The sequence below is a fragment of the Notamacropus eugenii genome, chromosome 5 (assembly GCF_028372415.1).
Source record: "Notamacropus eugenii isolate mMacEug1 chromosome 5, mMacEug1.pri_v2, whole genome shotgun sequence".
NCBI classification, from domain to species: domain Eukaryota; kingdom Metazoa; phylum Chordata; class Mammalia; order Diprotodontia; family Macropodidae; genus Notamacropus; species Notamacropus eugenii.
The window spans coordinates 383044142-383065939 of NC_092876.1; the positions used below are offsets into that span (position 1 = coordinate 383044142).

Below are 21798 nucleotides of genomic sequence, written 5' to 3' on the forward strand. Positions count from 1 at the left end.
ATTCAGATCATCAACTGCCACAATGTAAGCTTCCACCTAGTACCCAAAGAGTATTTCTGAGACTATTTTCTAGCCCTTATCAATTAAATGTTGTCAATTTTTCCATAATCTATAACACTTGGAAAACTGGAGTTGATGGTAAACTTTATCACTATACCCAGAACTAGATTTAAATCCCCATCTGTCAAAGGTACCGTCACAATACCAAAGAAACTGGTCATCAATGAAAATTTAAAAAAAAAAAAACAACTTTAAATAAATGAGAGGCAACTAGTAACAAACATGTCACAATGACTCAGGAAGACTAAATAATTTTAAATGCATTTCAAGTTCTTTGCCTTTCTCTCTATAAATATATTTCCAAAAGAATTTGTGCATCTGAAAATGTCGGAATTTACAACTCTAACCTACTCCTCTGATCTGTTCCTAGAAAATAATTTGTGAAACTAAATAATTAAACTACTCTGGTAACAATTCAAGGAGGAAGGAAGGTCTACAAACTGCAGAAGTGGTCTAGCTATTCAACCATGCTAAAGGCAGCACAGTAATCCTAAGTGTCCGAATGGAAAAAATTAGCACATGAAGACAACTCTTCTATAATCCTTTCTTTTTAGTGTCTCCCCACCCTGCCCCCACCTTTACTAATACTCCTTTGTATGATGTAGAGGAAGGTAGGAAAAAATTGGAAAGTATTTGTTTTTCAAATGCCATATGAAATATCCATTAGGTATTAAAATTACCAAAATCCAAAAGGCAGATGTTATCTGGGCAGTCAATCAGCAAAAATCCTACAGCTGGCATGTATTTAATATGACAGAGTATCACCCCAATTGGGCTATATAAACCTTATGTAACCCACAGCTGTTAAGGCTGGTGCATGAGACATGGCTATTGTTAGCATCTTTCATTAGACCAGCTTTTTCTGTGCCCTGTTTTCATGCTTCTACAAATGAAAAGTGCCTCTGAGCAAATGCTTTCATTTCATAAGACAGATATAGCTATTCTTTCAAACTGTATCACAACAGTAAGCTTATACATTTTTTTCTTTATCTAGGTATCTACAGAACTCATTTCACAACAAACAATCTAGGAAGCTACAGAATTTAGACCAACCTGACCTATTCTGAAGGGGAAAGGTTTACCATACAAACAAATCCATCCTTTATTTTGTTTCAAATAAAATACATTAACAGAATATTTGTATCCAATTATTTAATAAGTCTTAAGCGTAACATTCAATCTAACATTCAATTAAATTGCTAACAGAATACAATTTTGCAACCCATTCTTTTCATTCTTCTTTCCTTTTATCTCTCAGCTAGCCTAAGCGGCAAGCATAGAAACAACCCAGTTACATACATACCTAAACAGTCAATTTACATCTGCAGCAAATATTGACTATTTAAGAAAAGGTAGCCATTGTATATATAAATAAAGTGTCATTTAACACAGCAGGCAAAGAAATTTCATTCTTTAGGAAATATGTCCAAAATAAGACCTGAAATGTTTCTTTTATCAGAACATAAAAGGCAAAAATTCATGTGCATTTTTTAAAAAAAATTAAATGACCCCAAAGTGTCATTAGGCAGATTTTCACACAGAAGAAACCAAACAGAACCCAACAACTGTAATACAAAATGAAAGGGAAACATTAAAAATTACAATGATTTGATTTTGCCATTATCATTTTTGTAAAAAGCCTGCCTGCACAAAGCTGTGAATGCATACAAACAATATTTTCTAAATTAATTTTCATGCACACCTTTCATTTAAATAATTTTTCATTTTAATGTGGCTGCTGACTCACCATTCTTTCAATAATCCCATCCAGGGTTCCCAAGAGTCAAAAGGCCTGTTTCTTACTGCTATTACTAAAAAAGAAAAAGAAAGGAAAGGAAAGGAAAGGAAAAAGGTCTTCTTCAGATGCTGGCGTTCTCTACACAGTGTGAGGGGGAGACTCATCTGCAGGGAAGCCAGCTCTGCAGAAATCTATTTCACACGGTGCAATGCTGAAAAATGCCAGAGCTCCCACTCACATAAGTGTAAGCTAACAGGACTATAGATTTCAGCCCAGAAAACAGTTTTAAAAGGCACTGCCTTCTACTTCCAGTGTGCATTGTGCCAACTGTGAAAACAAAAGGTGCTAAAAATGGTTGGCACACAACACACACACACACACACACACACACACACACACACACACACAGCCTCTAGCCAGAATCAACACTTCCACCTGCATCATTTTGCATTTTCAGAAACCTCAGGCTGCACAATAAACAAGGAACACAGTCGCAAATCAGCCCACATCATACCCACTGTTATGTGGTGCAGCAGCTTTTGAGGGGAACAACTGACAGGCAGCTTTTACTTAAAGACAGGAGAACAAAAGAGGTATTAGTTACGACGGTAAAACAGCCAAGAAATACCGGGTGATCATTAAACCTCGTTTCCCATTTCTAGATCGGATCCTTTAAAAGCAGAACACAGGAATTCCTTACCTGCTTCTCACCTCTGTATCTACTGGATCCAGGAGCTCAGCATGCTTGCAGACGCAGCACTGAGACTCAGGACCATACAGAATGGATTTTGTTTCAGCCTCTGTATCTCATTGACTGTAACACAGAGGATTTTCAAAGCCATGCCTCCCTCACAACAGCTGGCTTGTTTTTGCCTGCTGCCACATGATTGACAAGTTCATACAAGCTCTGTCAACTTTAACCTTGAGGACTGAAACCTCAGTTTGTATTCCATGTTACATCATTGAGAACTTCTGACCTCAGGGAGAAAGGCTCCAAAGACTTCAAAGCTTAAATTGTCTTTTTAAACCCCAAATGGCTTGTGTGTCTTCCTTTTTACAATACAAAAGGGGAAATTATATTTTAAATTCTAACTGCAACCAATTCTAGAAGACTTCACACAATCTGCCATCCTGCTATTGGTATCTAATAGATATTTTCCACTTTTACCAACTGGTGAAATTAAGTGTAAGAAAAATTAAATGAAAACACTGAATAACTGAGTCTTCTCAAATCTGTACTCTTGGGTTTATGATGAATCCAATTACAAATATTTCTTTTGGGTAGGAGAGAATTAGAGATAATTAAACAACTAACTGTTGATCTGAATACCTACCATGTGCCAAGTACTGAACTAAGTGATGCTTTAAAAGACAACCTATGATCAGTCAGTTTAGAAGTAATCTCTATAGAGAAGCAGCAGCTATAATCTTACTACCCCTGTGGCCAGTCTACCTCTTCTTCTCCTGGATTCTCCCAAGGTCCCTAACCTTTGGATTTTTGTTCACGATGCTTTACACTTTTCCTCCACCAGCCCATATTCCAAACTTCCTTCAAAAATCTAAGTAAAGAAGGAAATTCAATGCTGATGAAAATGAGAAAGACAAGTTAAGTTCATCTACTTGTAGTAGAAATTGTAAAATGGCAGGAATCTTTATGGAAAGCAATCTGGTAGTGAGCTGCAAAAAGGGACAAAAATTATCTTACTCTCTGAATCAATTATTTTACTTCGGGCAATAGACAAAGTTTAGTATAATGGTGGGAGGGGCAGGAAGCTATTTGCTCAATATTTGTAGCAGTATTATCTTTAAGGACAAAACCGCTGAAAATTCAAATATTTACAGTAATTATTATAAATAATAAAATTTATAACAATAAGGGAATAGTTGAATAAAGTTTGGCACTTTAATTACTATAATACTATAACGTAATTACCGTGCCCCAACTCTGTGCCTCTAGAACGTTTATCTCCCATGCTCAGAACATATTCCCTCCTCACCTCAGACTTCTTGCAGTCCCATGTTCCGTTCAAGACTTGGCTCATAGCATCTACATAATCCCCCCAATTGTTGGTGCCTTCTCTCTCACCAAATAACTCTGTAGATGTTTTACATTTAGTTATCTGTGTACATGTTGTCTCAGTTCTTGAGGCAAAGACTTTTATTTCTGTATCCCTACCGCCTGGAACAGCAGCAGGCATATGGTAAAAAGCTTGCTCAACTTAACTAAGTGGAATATAAAGAAATCTGGAGAAAACTTTAAGAAATAATGCAAAGTGGGGGAAAAAATCCAGACCCAGAAAGTATACTATTGGATCGATGAAAACTTCTTAGATTAATATTGTTCTTCTCAGAACTCACTGCGCATCATTACTGAACTTTTCATTCGTTTATATCTTAGTTTCCAAAATAGATCTTCAGCTTTTAAGGGCAGGATGCTTTCTTTCGTTTATGTTCTCCAAAGAGCCCAAACTCATATGATGATTATAAAATGGAAAAGCATTTGTTAATCTGAAGCAGCAAGGTAGTCTGAGAAAGAGAGAGGAGGTATTATATGCCAGACAAGCCAACCTTGTCCACCATAATGGAGACTGTCTAGCATTCAGAAACCAGGAATCTTGGGCATAACAATGTCCCCTTGATCCACCAGACATGCTTCCAGTCCAGCCACTACAGCCATCATTGTGGAGAAGGGGCTGACTTTCCTCATATCACTAGCAACAGTTACTGACCAAATGACACCAATAGGAAAATAAGACAAGCCTGAGAGTGGCGCTATTATGCCCTCTCCCCTTGACCCCACCCCAAACATCAGTCCAGCTTCCAGTCCAAAACTGCCACTCACAGGAAAGGCAAGATAGCCTACCTGAACTAGCAAGGGAGAGACAAAAGGTAGCATGTACCAAGCAAGGAAAGCCACTAGACCCACCATGACTGTCATCTTCCATCAGACTTTTCCAAAGTTAGCTCAGGACCCTGAACCTAAAAGTCTCGGGATTAGCAATGCTTCTAGCATCCATCATCTTGGTTAGAAAACCCTGTCAGGATTTATCTCATGGCTTTAAAAAAAAAAAATAGTCTTGCCACCAATGTCCTTGATATTGTCAAATAGCTTAACATCAGAATCTTCAACTCTGCACAACAGCTCAAAATCAAATCCGGTTTGATCAGTGGAAATGACATGAAAGAAAAGGGCATTATTAACATGTTTTGCTGCTACATCCCACATTCCAAGTGATTTAAAGCTTAAGCCTTCATAGAATGGGAGCTCCCTGGGAAAAGGATTGTCTTGTTTTTCTCCATGTGTATCCCCAGTTATGCATAGTGCTTTGCCTAGATGAAACCTCAATCATTTATACTCATTCACTTATCATGGTCCAAGCATGTTGCTACTTGCTGGGGATACAGACAAAGACAAGTCGGATGTCCTCAAAGAGCTTAAATTCTAATACAGAAAGACAGCACATATAGGCTGGGGAGTATTTTGGTGGTGATGATTTGACTGCTGTTCTCAGAGGTAGAATGGGGAACAGGTATGCATGACATCAAGGCATGAAGATGGTGAGGGAATATTGAGGTGGGTCTGCGAACTTGGGAGTGAAGGCTGACACACAGAAACATGGTAGCATAAAAGGTGGGGGAAACAGGAGGACGAGGCTATATGGATCCAGGTTATATATGGTGAATGCTCACCAATGAGAAGCCATGCAGAAGCTTGAAGTGTTAAGTCACAGGTGGAGGCAATCAGGAGCATGGCAATAGGAAGACAGGAAATTCAAGCTAGTAATGACTTTAAATGTTTTAAATAAGTTACATTCAAATTTGCTCTTTATTGTCAAATTATTTTAATGCTGCTGAAAATGCCTCATTAAAAAAACAAAATAATTATCACAAAAATGACAATTTATATGCCAATGTGAAATTTCCTGTAAGGTGTATAAGCAGTTGGTTTCTCCAATATTAATGGAGACTTCAAATTAGTTCTTGAACTATCTTTGTGACATGGGCACCTCTGGCAATATGGTGAAAACTATGCACCTCTAATTGGAAGAATGTTTTTTAAATACTATACACACACAGTGTATATGTGTGTGTCTGTGTGTGTGTGTGTAGTGTATATGTGTGTGTGTAGTGTATATGTGTGTATGTGTATATGTGTGTGTATATGTACATATAAGATTGTAAAGGAAAGCAACTATATTAAAATAGTCACTGAACCTCTGCATTTAGCATAATGCCTGGCACTTAATGATCTCTGCAGTATAATCACTCTGTAGGTAATAAAAAATGAACACACCTAAGTATTTACTGAGTACATACTTTGTATAAGTACTATGCAAAATACTCTGGGAAATAAAAAGATTTAAAGACACAGTCCCTACTTCCAAGGTCTTTACAATCCTGTTGGAGAAATAAAGATAAACAGATGGAAAATTTCACATGAGATATAAATTTTATACAACATTAAAAGAGATGAAAAAACAAAACAATAACTATTTAAACAAAGAATAAAGACAGATATACTATAAGATATTTTAAAAGGGAATCGAATTTCATCACAAGCAAATTGTTTGGAGGAAGAGAATCAGAAAACTGGGCCAGAAGAATCCTTAGACATTTAACCTTAGCTGCCCACCTTAAGCAGTAATTCTAAGAGTCACCCAGCCTCTCTCGACACATTTCCAGGGGTCATTTCACCATTTCACTGTGGCACAGGTCTAGTCATCATTAAGTCCTTTCTTATGAATATACCCAAAGGCCTGTCACACTATACGTATCCTTTGATTCGGCAATACCATTCCTAAGTCTGTACCTCAAAGAGATTTTTTGTAAAGGGATAGGGGAGGGAGCACTTATTCATACAAAAACGATTTATAGCATCTTTTTGTTGTGGTAAATAATTGAGGGGATGTCCATCACCCGGGGAATTAATAAATAAGTTGTGGTATATGATTGTAATGGAATATTATTGTGCTATAAGAAATGACAAAGCAAGATAATTAAAAAAAAAACAACTGTAAAAACTTACATGAAAGGGCAGCTAAGTGGTGACCTACGTTCCAATCTGGGTTCAGACGCTTACTAGGTGTGTGACTCTGGGCAAGTCACTTAATCCGCACCGCCTCCAAAATGAAACAAAAATTTAAAGTAAAAGACCTACCAAGAACTGGTACAAAGTGAAGTGAGCTGAACCAGGAGAACATTGTACACGGTAACAACCACCTTTTAGGAAAATCAACTGCTAACGAATTAGCTATTCTCAGCAATGAAAAATGCTATCCACCTCCAGGGAAAAAACTGATGGGACTATGAAAGTAGGTAAAAGTACACTATTTTTTACTTTGTTTTTAATGTACGTTTTTCTTTTGGTCTATTTCTTCTTTCACAACACAACTAATATGAAAATGTTTTACAGGAATGCACATAAATAACTTATACCATACTGCTTACTGTCTTGGGGGAAAAGATAAGGAAAGGGAGAAAATTTGGAACTCAAACTTTTAAAAAATGAATGTTAAAAATTGTCTTTATAGGTAAGTGGGAAAAAACAAAATACTATTTTTTATAAAAGTTCTTATACCAAAATCTACCTCCTTTTCACTTACATCTGCTTGTCCAAATTCTATTATCAGAAGTATGGAGAAGATGATTATTCCCTTTCACACGACAGCCCTTCAAATATCTGAAGACAACTATGATGTCTTCTCTAACCTCTCAGTTCTCTCTTTTCTAAACTTGCTTAATTGTTTTAAATTAAATTAAATGATTTAAATTAAAATCATCTGACGTGATTTCCAGGTCCTAGACAATCTTCAATGTCTACATCTAGATATATGTCGTTCTGGTCCTCTTGAAAGGACAAGTATTTCAGATGTGATCTGAAGAATAATTTGGAGAGATCTTAAATAATATTGCTATTAGCTAGCATTTAGATAGTGCTTTCATGTTTGGTCTTCACAAGAATCCTGGGACTTAGATGCTAATATTAACAACCTTATTTCGCAACTGACTGAGGAAAGTGAGGTTAAAAAAATCAAATGATTTTCCCAGGATTACATCTAAGTGTGATCTGAGGCTGGATTTGAACTCAGGTCTTCCTGAATCCATTTCAGTGCCTTTCTACTGTGCCACCTGGCTTAGCAGCCTTAAAGATTGGTACTACTAGACAGAGAGAAATGGGAAAGAGCCTCCAGATATGAAAAGTAAGGCAACAAGAGAGAAGGGTGCTTAGAACAGTGTCTGTGACATAATATGCACTTAGTTAACTAATTAATAATAAATTGAAAATCTAGGAAGTAGCAATGTGTGACATTTGTTCAGAAGATCAGTGAGAAAAAATGGTTTATATCTGCTTGGATTTCAGCCTTGAAAAGTATCTAAAACGGCACTAGTCTTTTAATTATATTCTAGCAGCTAATTAGGTCAATCAAGATTTCCATTTAAAAACAAAAACAAAGAAAAATCCTTTACTTCATTCCAAAAATCTGCCCTTCACCATAGTTGTATTTCAAAGTCTCACTGTGGCTTGGAGATGACCCTGGCAGAGTACTCAAGGGATATGCCAGGATAAGACAGGAGCTTTCTGGTAGTTCTTACTATGTAGAAAATGGAAGAAATAAAGAAAATTCTCCTAGTGAATACTAAAGAGAACTACTACAGATATTTTCTAAAGTTAAGTGATATTTAAAATAAAGCCATATTTCTTTTAAAATGAAACATTTCAACTATAACCTAAAGTAGACATGATTTCCATTTTTTAAGAACTTAAAAATTCTCACTGTGGCATTGTAAAAAAGATGGCTAGATTTGTAGTTAGCAAAGACCTGGACTTGAACTCTATTTCAGATACTTCCTATGTGACCATGAACAAGTCAGTTTAACCTAACCATGCCTAAATTTCCTGATCTATAAAACCTTACTGTATAGGGTTGCTGTAAAGATAACTGAAATAACTGTATATAAAATATTGTGTAAACCTTAAAGAGTGATTATAATTATTAAAATTTGCTGAAACACCAAGAAGAAAATTCCCCCAAACCAGTCCATTCTTAAAAGTTAATTTCTTATTACTGAACGCTATTAATTTTATAAACCTTAACAGCAATCATATTACAATTATTAAAATTTGTTATACCACGAAGAAGAAAATCCTTCCAAACAGATCATCTTTAAAAGTCAATTTCTTACTGCTAACCTCTATTAATGACTTACAAAAGGCTTAAAAACATAACTTGATATGTAGTATTTGAACATAATATAATTTATGGATCAATAACTGATTAGCAAAACTTAAATTACTGGCATTACATTATTAAATGCATATATATACATACATGTACGTAAAAATTTACTATCTAGGAATTTATGTTTATTACTTATATTATTATTCATATTACTACCTAGGAATTAATATTTAGGAATATATCTAGAAATTTACTAGCTACCTAATTTATACTGCTACCTAGGAATTTATATTACCTTTAATCTCTAAAGAATTGACATTTGATAACACACAGCACTTTTAAAAAATAGAACAGGCAGTCTTACATGCATGCATATATACACGCACAAAGAGCTGGCCTCCAAGTCAGGAAGACTGGGTCCAAGACTTGACTTCTGACACTCTACAAGTCTCTAAGACCTTTTAAGCTGAAGAATAGATGCCAGTCTTAATTAGTATAAGGCATTTTTCTCCAAGCACCTCATATGTTGATGAAATCACAGGTATGGTATTTAAAAAATAAAGAAGTGGCACCAGCCAAAAACCACTCACCTCTTCTGTGATGCCAATTGCAAGGGTTCCCCTTTCTTTCCCTTCTTTTCCCTACTCTTTTTTCCCAGTTCCTAATTCACCCATCTGTTAGAACTCTTGGTCTCTATCAGTGGCTAAGGGTAAGATAGTCTAGGTATCTGTTTTTAATATATTTAAATATAAAAATATTAGGGCTTAGGAACCTAATTACTATTTTTGATAGCATTTTGATGGGAAGATGCTTTTCAGTTTTCACTCTTGAAAAGCGACCTATGGGGATGATATACATATTATTTTAAGGCACCTTTCATTTGAGAATAAATTCTTATAATTTTCCTATGTTGTTCTAAAAGACTGCATTTAATAACTGCATTAAACATACATCCTCCAATCCACAACAACAATAGAGCCTATTATAGATGCACTAAAAGTCACTTTGGGAGGATGTCAGTGTGGTATGATGATGGGATGAGCATCCAAGTAAGTATGAGCATCCAAGTAAGTATCTATCTGAACAGGCCCCCAGATCCAGGTCCGTGACTAACTTGGGCTATTTCTACAAACCACTTGAGGCCTCTGGCCTCAGTTTCCTGTTGGGTAAAATGAGAGGTGTTGGACTACATGATCTAAAGCCCCTTCCAGTTGTAAAAAACAAAACAAAGACCCCAATACAACAAATTGTGATGAAGTTATAATAATGCCGAAATAAGTATAAAATGAGATAATATTTACAAGTATTTAGCACAGTGCTAGGCACATAGGTGCCTATTAAATGTGTATTACCTTCCCATCTTTAGGTTTTCTTATGAACTTCTTTTTGTGCTTGTACGCTCTCTCTCTCTTTATAAATATTTTACATGACATTCACTGAAATTTTCCCTTCTTTCATTCATTTCTTTGCATTACTATCAATCCCATCATTCACACTCCTGCTCCACAATACCCTCCCCATATAACAAATAAGTATATCCAAGCCGAACAAACTTGTGAAATACACACACACACACACACACACACACACACACACACGTGCATTGCATTCTAGAAATGTACGTCTCATTCTGTACTTATAGCCCTTTGTCTCTCTGCCTAGCATGTGAGGTATGCCTCATCATCAAGTTTCTGGAGTCAGGATTGGTCACTAAATTATTCTGCATTCTTAAGTATTCCAAAGTTGTTTTCATTTGTAATGTCATCTTCTGTCATTCTTGCTACATAATCAAATCACATTCTTTCCAAGCAATAAATCTCTCCGATGACAATCTTTAAGGCTTTTCTCCAGCTACCCTGTCTCTGCTCCTTACATCCCCCTTTCTCCCATTTTGGTGAGTTTCTCACCACACAGCAATATTGAAAGGATATGGTGACACAGTGCGGAGAGAGATGCATGGATGGTCTGGGCCCTTCCTCAGAACAAAGATCAGGCTTATCCCAGCTACACGTCACGCTCCAGACTATCACTATGCCCTTAACACTTCTACGTGTTATCTTTCCTCGTTAGAATATAAACTCCCCTGAGGGCAGAGACTGTATTAATTTTTGCTTATATTTATATCCATCACTTAGCACAGCGTCTGACACATAGCACACATTTAATTAAGTGCTTGTTGACTTGGTTACACACACACACACACACGCACACACACACACACACACGGGTCCTCTATATTCTTTTCTACTGCCCTTTGAGAAATCCTTCAAGGTAACACTTTGGAGAATGCGTTTTTCTATGATTCACATTCATACAACATAGCCTGAAGATAACTACACTTTAAAAATATGGACTTTTGTTTCAAGAAAAAGCTTAGGGTCATTAAAGAACTGTATATATTTCTAAAGGCAATACATGCCACTTCCATATTTAATTCTGGTTTGATTTCAATGTCTATACACAATGTCTATCCAAGATTATATACTGTTCATATCTGACATCTCAGATACACACAAATAAAAACATATTATATTCTGAACAGGCATCCTTCATTCATATATGTTTGTGTGTATGTGTGGGGGGGGGGGGGGGTAGAGTGAAGAGGGAACAGTGAGCAAAAAATCCCCCTTTTCCAATCCAGATCAGTAACTATTCTCCAAATTACAGTCTTAGAGAATAGACTGGCACAATGAGAGGCAAAGTGACTTCCTCGAAGTCACAGAGCCAATACTTATCCTAGGTGGGACTTGAACCAGGTCTTCCTATCTCTGAAGTCAACTTTCTATCCACTGTGCCAGGCTGTCTTGCTTTGAGAGACTTGGAACTCTGCAGTGTTCTGGGGCTTGAGGCAACCTGTACAATAACACTTGGCAAGATGAGAACCCATAAGCTAAAAGGAAACCCAATACTATATGGATTCTGAAATATAAACTACCCATATGGTGGCAAGTGGCACATACCTTTCTGTTTTATTATCTACTTGAAATTAATAATCAAGACAGTTGAACAAAGTTATTTTTATGGTTACATCTTTTAAAGCATTTTGTATGATTGTGTGATAGAGATAGATAGATTAGATAGATAGATAGATAGATTAGATAGATAGATAGATAGATAGATAGATAGATAGATAGATAGATAGATATTATCTATATTCTCTATATCTGGAAAATGCCTAATTGACAGAAGTTTGCTTTCCTGGATTGTGTGTGTTGTGTGTGTTTATTTGTGTGTGTGTGTATGTATATGTGTACACACACATAGTCAACCAACAACAAACACAGTGGGTGCTTGTATTTCTTTTTAATACCAATACTGTAGAGATATGATCTTGCCCAACTAAATAATGATAAAAGAGAAGTTTGCCTCCAAGTATGCTGTCTCTCCCTGCACAACAACCAAATTCCATGATATGTTTTGTTTGTCTCTCTAATGCCTAACAGAATAAAATCTGGGAATAGGTAAGTGGGTAACAAAATCACCCCCCACCAAATTTTGTTTTTGTAAAGAAGTGTCAAAGGTATCCTCAAACGGTTGATTTTGGTGAGAAGGGGCACCTTTTGGAGGAAGTAATCAGCAATAACGTCAAGGGGTTTTAAGGTAAAGAGGGGGAGAAGCAGGAGCTGATTCAATTTCTTGATTAAGGATGAGGCTAAGTCCCCAGTTTAAAGGGTACAGGAAGGGAAAGCCTTGGGAGGTTTTAGGGAAAAAGTCCAGAGCAACCACTATGGTGAATAGGACAGGAAATGCCTCAGGGAGAAATAAAACAATCCCCTTAATGCACTGAGGGTCCCACTGAAAGAAATTAGTAACAAATTTGTAGTGGACCCAGTCAACACAGTTACCACGACTTCCTCCAGCTCTGGTTCAGCAGTATATATGAATAAGAAACAAGGACATGAATCATGGAAGTTAACGGGGTAGGAGTCTTAAAAAGCATCAGTGGTGACAGGACCCAGGAACAAGGGGTTTGCAAGTGAAATAGTGTAGACGCTGCTCACTGCTACTAAAATACAGTACACAATTGAATTGATTTACTAAGGAATTGAGACTTAATGGGGAAGAGGACCTGCTGTAAAGGGAGACATAAACATCTTATATGAGAACCAGGAAAACAATTATGAGAAATGTTTGCATAGGTTAAAAGAGAAAAATGGATTGGGATAGGGGGTTGGGGGTGGTGGCAGAAGGAGGGGTGAGGATGTGATGGTGAGAGACAAAGGGATGGAAGAAAATAGAGCCAGACAGACTGGTTAGGAAAGCACTCCAACCATCAAGGAATGAGACAATAAAGGCCTGAACCAGACAGGTAGCAGTAGAGATAGCGAGGGCAAATCTGATGACATACATCACAAAGGAACAAATAATTGAAAAAAGAGTTGATTTTCCTAAAAGATGCCTGAAGTTCATGAAGAGTACCCACTAACACCTTAGTGGTTTCTTTGTTATCATTCAGTCCTTTTTATTCATTTATTGATCCTATTTTGGCAAAGATACTGGAGTAGTTTGCAATTCACTTCTGCAGCTCATTTTGCAGCTGAGGAAACTGAGGCAAACTGGTTTAAGTGGTGTGCCCAGGGCCACACAGCTAAGGCCAGATTTGAACTCAGGAAGATGAGTCTTCCTGAGTCAGCCTCAGACATGTAGCACCTGTGTCACCTGGGGACAAACATTTAACCCCAGTCTCATCTGTAAAATGAGGACAACAGCAGCTACTTCAAAGGGTTTGTTTTAAGGTGTCCGGAAATACAGTGAAAATAAGACTAATAATAGCTTTCATCAAGACAGTCCTTTGTAACCCACCCAGTACTTTCTTGATAGCAACCCTTTCTGGTACATAGAACAAGTGATATTGTTCTGCTTTACAGATGAGGAAATCAAAGCCCTGAAAAGTCAAAAGACTTGCTCAAGGTCACGTGACTAGTCTGTGAACTAGCTAGGACTCATTTGTGGGTCTCCTTATTTCAGATACAAAATATTGTCTTGTTTTCTTCCTTCATTATATCCATCAAAGAAAAATTTATAAACATTGACGATTCTATATAGGGCATTTTGCTAGGTTCTGGGGACAGAGAATCAAATAAGCATATATGTAAGTCATTCTTTAACACTTAGAAGAGTGTTACAGAAGTGCATTGTGATCATCAATATTATTTTTCCTAATAACAAATTAGGAAGGTTTTTCCCCCTCCCATTCAATCTGATTTTTAGAACTTGGGCTTTTGTTTTTCTTTTTTAAACATAGAAGGCTTCGTGGCGCAATTGTAGAAAGAATGTAGAACTGAAGTTTGCTCTAACTTCAGCTTCTCTCCCTATCATCTGTTAGCTACTGGGGACATGGGGAAGTCACAGCCTTTTTGACCCTTAATTTCCCCAACTATGAAATGGTGATGAAAAAATCCATAGTAGCTAGAAGGCTGCCTTCAGAATCAAATGAGGATGTAGGTACAGAGCTTTGCTTCTCTTTGCCCTGCATAATCCAATGCCCTAGCCTGTTTTTATTTTTCACCTCCACTAAGACTCACCTTAAATCCCACCTTCTACGGGAAGCCTCTCCCCGCCCCCAACCCCTTCTGCTAGTGTTTTTCTCTTTGAGATTAACTTCTATCACCTCTTGTGTGTATCAAGTTGCTTATGTTATACCCTACATTAGAACATAAGTTCAGGGCAGCTGGGTGGCACAGTGGATAGAGCACCTGTCCTGGAGTCGGGAGAACCTGAATTCAAATGTGGCCTCAGATTAGCTATGTGACCCTGGGCAAGTCACTTCACCTCTACTTGTCTCAGTTTCCACATTTGTAAATGCAGATCATAACAGCACCTTCCCCACAAGGTACTGAGGATCAAATAAGATGATAACTGTAAAACATTTAGCTTTTACTGTGTATAAAAACATGGCACATAGTAAGTACTATAAGTGTCAGCTATGATGATGATAAATGCTATTATTATTAATTATTAAACCTATTATTATTATCATTAAACCTTTTTAAAACAATTTATTTTTTGGAGGCAATCAGGTCTGGGGTCATGTAGCAGGTGTCTGAGGCTGACTTTGAACTCAGGTCCTCCTAACTCTGGGCCTGGGACGCTATCCACTGCACCACCCAGCTGCCTCAGACCTGTATTTAAAAAAGTCTTCACCTCTTTTGTTTGACACTATAGAAACTAAAGATGCTGCTTCTCTCGTTTTTTCAATTAGAGGCTTTCATCTTTCCTTTTTCAGCATTCTCTTCTTTTTTGATGCCTTCTGTACTCTACTTATCCTTACAATCTTCCTACTCCCTAACACTGCTCTGTGACCTGCTTGTGCTCCCTCTTAAACCTGCCCATACATCCTAACCTCTGACACAACTCCTCAAACCCATACCTTCACAATATGAAAACTCTTAAAATTATAAAAAAAAAAGTAAGTAAAACCAAGGGTGTCAACTGATCCTGGCCCTTCTCCAAACCCTTTCACTATAAACACAAGAATGGCTAAAGTTATTGTTGGATTTTGTTGTTGTTTTAAAGTAAGACCATGAAATGAAAGGAAATCAGGAGATCACTACCACAAACTGCCATGTGCTTTCCAATCCAGTGCCATGGACTGTCATTCCTGCGGCTACAGACAGATAAATAGATAGATCACACACACACACACACACACACACACACACACACACACACACACACACACACACACACACACACACACACACACACACACGCTCAAAAAAATAACCCTTCAAGTACAATGAAGAGTTAGTCCATTATTGAAAGTTCTGTGAATGCCACAGTTGTGCTAAAACTATGTGGAATGCTAGATTCAACACTTCAAAAGTTCCAGGCTCAGACTTTGTGCCCTCTGGTCCTGAATAACTTAGGGCCAGATGCATCATTATCCCTAGCAAGTCTGCTCAGAATTGTAATTTTCAACTGACCATTGAGGAAATTTAAGGGTAAAGGACTTTCTTAACATAACAGATGGAGTTAGTGACAGAGTTAGGATGAGAAAACTCAGTTACTCATTCTGAGGTTTTCTTTTAAGATACCATTTTTGACTACAAATCAAAGGTAATTTTCATCAAGCCCTATAACCATTATGGCAGTGCTATTTCATTGGTAAGGTGGCACAGTGGGCAGAGTGCCAAGCTTGGAGTCAGGAAGACTCATTTTCCTGAGTTAACATCTGGCCTCAGCAACTTACAAGCTGTGTGACCCGGGGTAAGTCACCTGACCCTGTTTGCTTGAGTCTCCTCATCTATAAAATGTGCTGGAGAAGGAAGTGGCAAACCCTCTAGTATCTTTGCCAAGAAAACTCCAAATGGGGTCAGGAAGAGTTGAACACTACTGAAAATGACTAAACAAGACAACAAAAAAGAAACCAGAAGATAAGAATTCTGAAAAAGGACTGGATTCTAACCTTCATTTTATTGGGGCCTTCAGTTTCCACATTTTTGAAATAAGAAGGTGAGACTAAATGGCTTCTATGTGATGTATTTATCAGACTTGTAGATGACAAAGCTCAGAAGGACCTTCACTGAATGGTGGAAGTGGGATCCAAAGAAATCTTAGTTAGTGGGAATGAAGGAAAATGATAATGATGAGATAAAATTGAATAGGGCTGAAAGTCCCCATGTCACCCATTATGAGGGGGAGCATGGCATAATGGATACATCTCATATTCCATAACTAATATTCTATAAGTATAGTAATTTCATTAGTTTATGACAAAATTCTTCCTTCCCTCCAGAAAAAAAAAAACAAAACTCTGTCAATGTCCTCAAAATTTCTGTCTTCCTGTCACTGAAATGCTCCTCACAATAAAAGCTCTGTTATCACCCATTCCACCAAAATAACAAGTCAGAGTTAGCACCAACCAGATAGCTCCACTCACCAATCCATTCTCTGTCTTGGCACTCCAATCATTCTTAAAGCTAGAGAATGAATCATACGTAGTATGAGCATAAACCCAGGTCTCACCCAAGCTGAACAAGATTCAGTTACTCCAAAGGGCTAATCACCAGACCAGCAGCCAGGTGACGAGTGATTCAGCCGCTCTCAAAGTGGCTGAATTTCTCTAGGGCAGGGGTGGGGAACCTGTGGCTCAGGACCACCTGTGGCCTCAAGGGTGGACTTTTGGCTGAATCTAAACTTCACAGAATAAATTCCCTTAATAAAAGGATTTGTTCTGTAAAACTTGGACTCAAAACAAAACGCTGCACTCGAGGACACAGAAGGCCACAGGCCTTGGCTAGGGTTTGCAGCCATGGAGAGCCTACTCACAATAGTTAAATCACAGATTCTTGAAACACAAAGTAGAAAAAAATCCTGCCAGTTGTGTGTCTAGTCTATCCCATCACACTGTCCGTTTGTTTCTTCTGCAGTCCCCTGAGAGACCAAAATTTTCTTTTGTTGCTGCTGTTTTAAATATGGAAAAAGTCTTATTTCCCCAAACCCTATAATCACACAGTTGAGGTTTTGGGTTGTTTTTTTTTCCCAATGGGAGTAAAAGACTATTTAATTTGTTTTGTTCTGTCCAGACCTGTGATTTCATTAGCATAATAAACTCTTACCAACACAGTCAGACAACTGTCCAGTACAATTTGGCCAAAGAGCCGCCTGTGGACAACGAGGCAAGTGACATGGTCAGGATGGGTCAAGGGATGGGGCTGCAATTTAAATCCTCTTAACTTTAAAGCCAACTCTCTACCAGTGGTTTTCAAACTTTTCCATAGAGGTAGCACCCTTTGGTTTAAACAAAACTTTGGCAGAACGCTTGTAGTAAAATCCTCTAAGTTTATGATTTTTAATGTCTATTAAACAACATAAGAGTCACAAAAAACTCTGAACAACTAGAGTATTTCAGGATTCCTTGGACATGGTTTGAAAAAAACAGCACTATACCAGAGAGACAGCTAGCCCTACTAAATTTTAACTTCACTGGACAGTGTGTCCACCATTCCCACCTACTGAGATTTCATTAGATCCCAATTTTGATATTCAATGTAGAAGGTATGTTTCCTAGCTTTGGGTCACCTTAAAGTTTGATTACATATAACATATGCCTCCAAGTAACTGACAATGATGTAGCAATAATATTCCTAGCTAGCATATATACAGTGCCTGCTATGTGCTAGGCACTGTTCTAAGTGCTTCACAAATATTATCTCCTTTGATCCACACAACACCCTAAGAGGTACGCACTATTATGATCCTACTTTACAGTCGAGGAAATGGAAACGAACAGAAATTAAGTGACTTGCCTAAGATCATACAACTAGTAAGAGTCTAAGACCACAGAAATTCATATACAAAGCACATATCTTAGCAATGCACCATTAGGGACTTCCAAGGCTAATACTGAATTCTGGATCTGGTCATTCAACCAATTCCGTCCCACCAACTGTACTGTCTTCCAGACTACATCTATCCACATGATCAACTAGGATTATGGAAAAGACTGTAAAATACACTTGCCAACATAAGATCTCTGCACGTTCCCCCAATTTACCAATTCAGGTTCCCACCCCACCCCCCAAAATGAGATTGACCCTGAGTGTCTGAATCATAATGTAGTCCTGTTATTTAACAGTAATACAATTTAAGTCAGATAGCATTTATTAAGTACCTACTATGTACGGCCAAGCACTATTGTTGAGGCTGACATTACAAAGCCAAAAATGAATATTCCTTGTCCTAAGAGGACTTATGATCTATTGGGGAAGACAATGCACATACCAATAAGGAGATACAAGACAAATACCAAATAATTTCAAGGAGGGAAGGAAATATTAACAACTAGAGAAATCAGGAATTACCATTTCCCTTTCAAGGGTTCATAAATGATCCACTTAACCCATTCTAGAATATTTCCAGTAACCAACGTTAAGCCTGTCCCTGTACAGACTGAGGAAACCACCTACTTCTCCTTTTTTGAAACCTGGGGAAACCTGCTCATCTTTCTTACTCCTGGTCATGGGAATTCCTCATAGTTCATAGACTGTGTTTCAGTAATCACATCCAGTTCTTTCAATATTCTAGGATGCAATTTGTGGGGACAGAGGACCTTGATCTATTTAGTAAGTCACCTCCTGTTGTCTTCCTACTATTAATCTTGAGTTTCAGTTCCTTATTAACCATTTCTTTTCTAGTCATCCTAATCTGAAGTTCATTTTCCTTGAAACAGAAAAAAAGCAGCAGAAGAAGGCGCTCTATATCACCTGCTGTCACCATCCCACCCATCCCCTGGGCTGGCCTATTCTTTTCATTCACCAACATAGCTCAGAAAAAAGATCTCTTGGCTGGCCTTAATATTTTTCAGATGCCTCAGATCACTTAAGGCTTCTGGTTATTCATACAGGACTCTTTTGTATTGTCTCCATTACTGACCAAACATCAACAGTGCCAAATACTGATGCTACTTTGAAGGCAGTCAGGGAATCCACTTGAACTTTTTAGGAAAGTTGGGATCATTCCAACAAATAAACAAATTATTCTGCACAATTCTCTCCTGGAGGTTGGCTTAATGGCAATAGATCTGAAGGAGGAATACTTCTTTACAGCAGCAATTGTTTTAAAATTTGAACTACCATTGTACATTAAAATAAACTATAATTAGATTCTTGTCATCTTGGGGGGGGGGGAACATCTTATTTAGGCATTAAGTACACTAACTCAAGAATCTGGTGGTAAAGGGTTAGGTCGAAGGTAGCAGTGAAGGAACCACAGAATCTAAAGTTCACGTGGATTCCATTTACCTCAGGAAAAGGAAACTATGGAAAGATTACAGGCATTTAGATTCCCTGAAGAGGCTGTGAGACAAGCTTGTTTTGCTGGCAAATACAAGTTTGATCACCATTTTTTAAGAACTCTGGTCAGGATTAAATAGTCTTTTTTAAAAAATCTTACTTCATAAGAGTTCATTACAAATATATTCACTGGGCTGTTTGGAATAATGTTGACTCATCTGACAATATGTGGTATAAAACAGTAAATGACTAGAGATGGGGTGAGAGAGATATAGGGAAGAGCACAGGGATAAATGAAACATGTCTGTTTTAAATGCAGTACAGTGTAAAATGTAAAATGTACATACAATGTAAAATATCAGAGATATTTAGTTCCATCTGCTAAACTATAGGTAACTTTATCTGGGTTTTAACAAGTTTGAATTCAAAATAAACCAATAACGCTTTGTCCCAGAAAGAGAGAAGGAGGGGCAGAGCCAAGATGGCAGAGTAGAAAAACACACAGTGCAGGTTCTCCCCACACAGCCCATAAAATACCTGTAGAGCGGGACTCTCAACAAATTTTGGAGCAGCAGAAGCGGAGAAAAACAGAGTGGAGGAGATTTCCAGCCCAGGATGACCTCAAAGGCCCACGGGAAATGTCTGTTGCACTGGACAAGGAGTGGAGCCCAGCCCAGACTTGGCCACGGTGTGGGGCACGACTCTGGGAGGAGGACACCTCAGGGGTGGAATTTCCAGTCTTGGAATCTCCAGTCGCAGCAGCAGCGGGTTCACAGATCCCTCAACCCACAGGCGCCAAAGGTCAGTGACAGGGTTTTGCAGCTGGCTGGGAAGGGAGAAGGGCCTTCCCATAGCTCCAGCTTCAGGCAGCGGCCCCCAGAGGCCACATAGGGCAGGCCACAGCAGTTCCTAACAGCCTGTACAGCCTCCTGCATCCACTGTTTGAGCGTAAAAACCCCTGGGGGCACTGAGGAGTTGAATATTACCTCAGCCCTGTGTACAGGCCCTGAGGGAGCTGGTTTTCATCTGGCACTGAATGGTGGCCCTGCCCCCACAGCTTGACTGAATCCCAGTCCCCCAGTGCTGGCTTGGTGGAACTGGAGGCCAGGTGGCTCTGGAGAGGTAACTGACAAAGATTCTGGGCACAAAAATCCCTCCCTGCTCCCAGACCAGTGTACACGCTTGATTGTGCCAGTCTGGAGGAACTGAGATCTCACAGATTCCCAGAGTATATCCTACTCTTGACAAAGGACCCCAAAATCAATTAACTGGGTGGGAAAATGCCCAAAAAAGGGAAAAAAAATAAGACTATAGAAGGTTACTTTCTCAGTGAACAGATATCTTCTCCCATCCTTTCGGATTAGGAAGAACAACACTTACCATCAGGGAAAGACATAAAAGTCAAGGCTTCTGCATCCTAAACATCCAAAAAAATATTCAATGGCCTCAGGCCATGGAAGAGCTCAAAAAGGATTTTGAAAATCAAGTAAGAGAGGTGGAGGAAAAACTGGGAAGAGAAATGAGAGAAGATGCAAGAAAAACATGAAAAGTGAGTCAACACCTTGCTAAAAGAGACCCCAAAAAATGCTGAAGAAAATAACACCTTGAAAAATAGGCTAACTCAATTGGCAAAAGAGGTTCAAAAAGCCAATGAGGAGAAGAATGCTTTAAAAAGCAGAATTAGTCAAATGGAAAAGGAGGTTCAAAAGCTCACTGAAGAAAACAGTTCTTTAAAAATTAGAACAGAACAGATGGAGGCTAATGACTTTATGAGAAACCAAGAAATCACAAAACAAAGCCAAAAGAATGAAAAAATGGAAGATAATGTGAAATATCTCATTGGAAAAACAACTGACCTGGAAAATAGATCCAGGAGAGACAATCTAAAAATTATGGGACTACCTGAAAGCCATGATCAAAAAAAAGAGCCTAGACATCATCTTTCATGAAATTATCAAGGAAAACTGCCCTGAGATTCTAGAACCAGAGGGCAAAATATATAAGGAAAGAATCCACCAATCACCTGCTGAAAGAGATCCAAAAAGGGAAACTCCTAGGAACATTGTGTCCAAATTCCAGAGTT

At 38.2% G+C, this 21798-nt stretch overlaps 1 protein-coding gene and 1 long non-coding RNA gene across 7 annotated transcripts in view; one reads left to right on the forward strand and one right to left on the reverse strand.

Annotated features, from left to right (window-relative positions):
• Window positions 1-2832, forward strand: part of LOC140506824 (uncharacterized) — a 28577-nt gene extending 25745 nt beyond the window's left edge. Inside the window, exon 3 of the long non-coding RNA XR_011968102.1 lies at window positions 1055-2832. This is a non-coding gene — a long non-coding RNA (uncharacterized lncRNA). The remainder of the gene's footprint in view (window positions 1-1054) is intronic.
• SHROOM2 (shroom family member 2) overlaps window positions 1-21798 on the reverse strand; it is a 240094-nt gene that overhangs the window by 48319 nt on the left and 169977 nt on the right. The window lies entirely within an intron of this gene.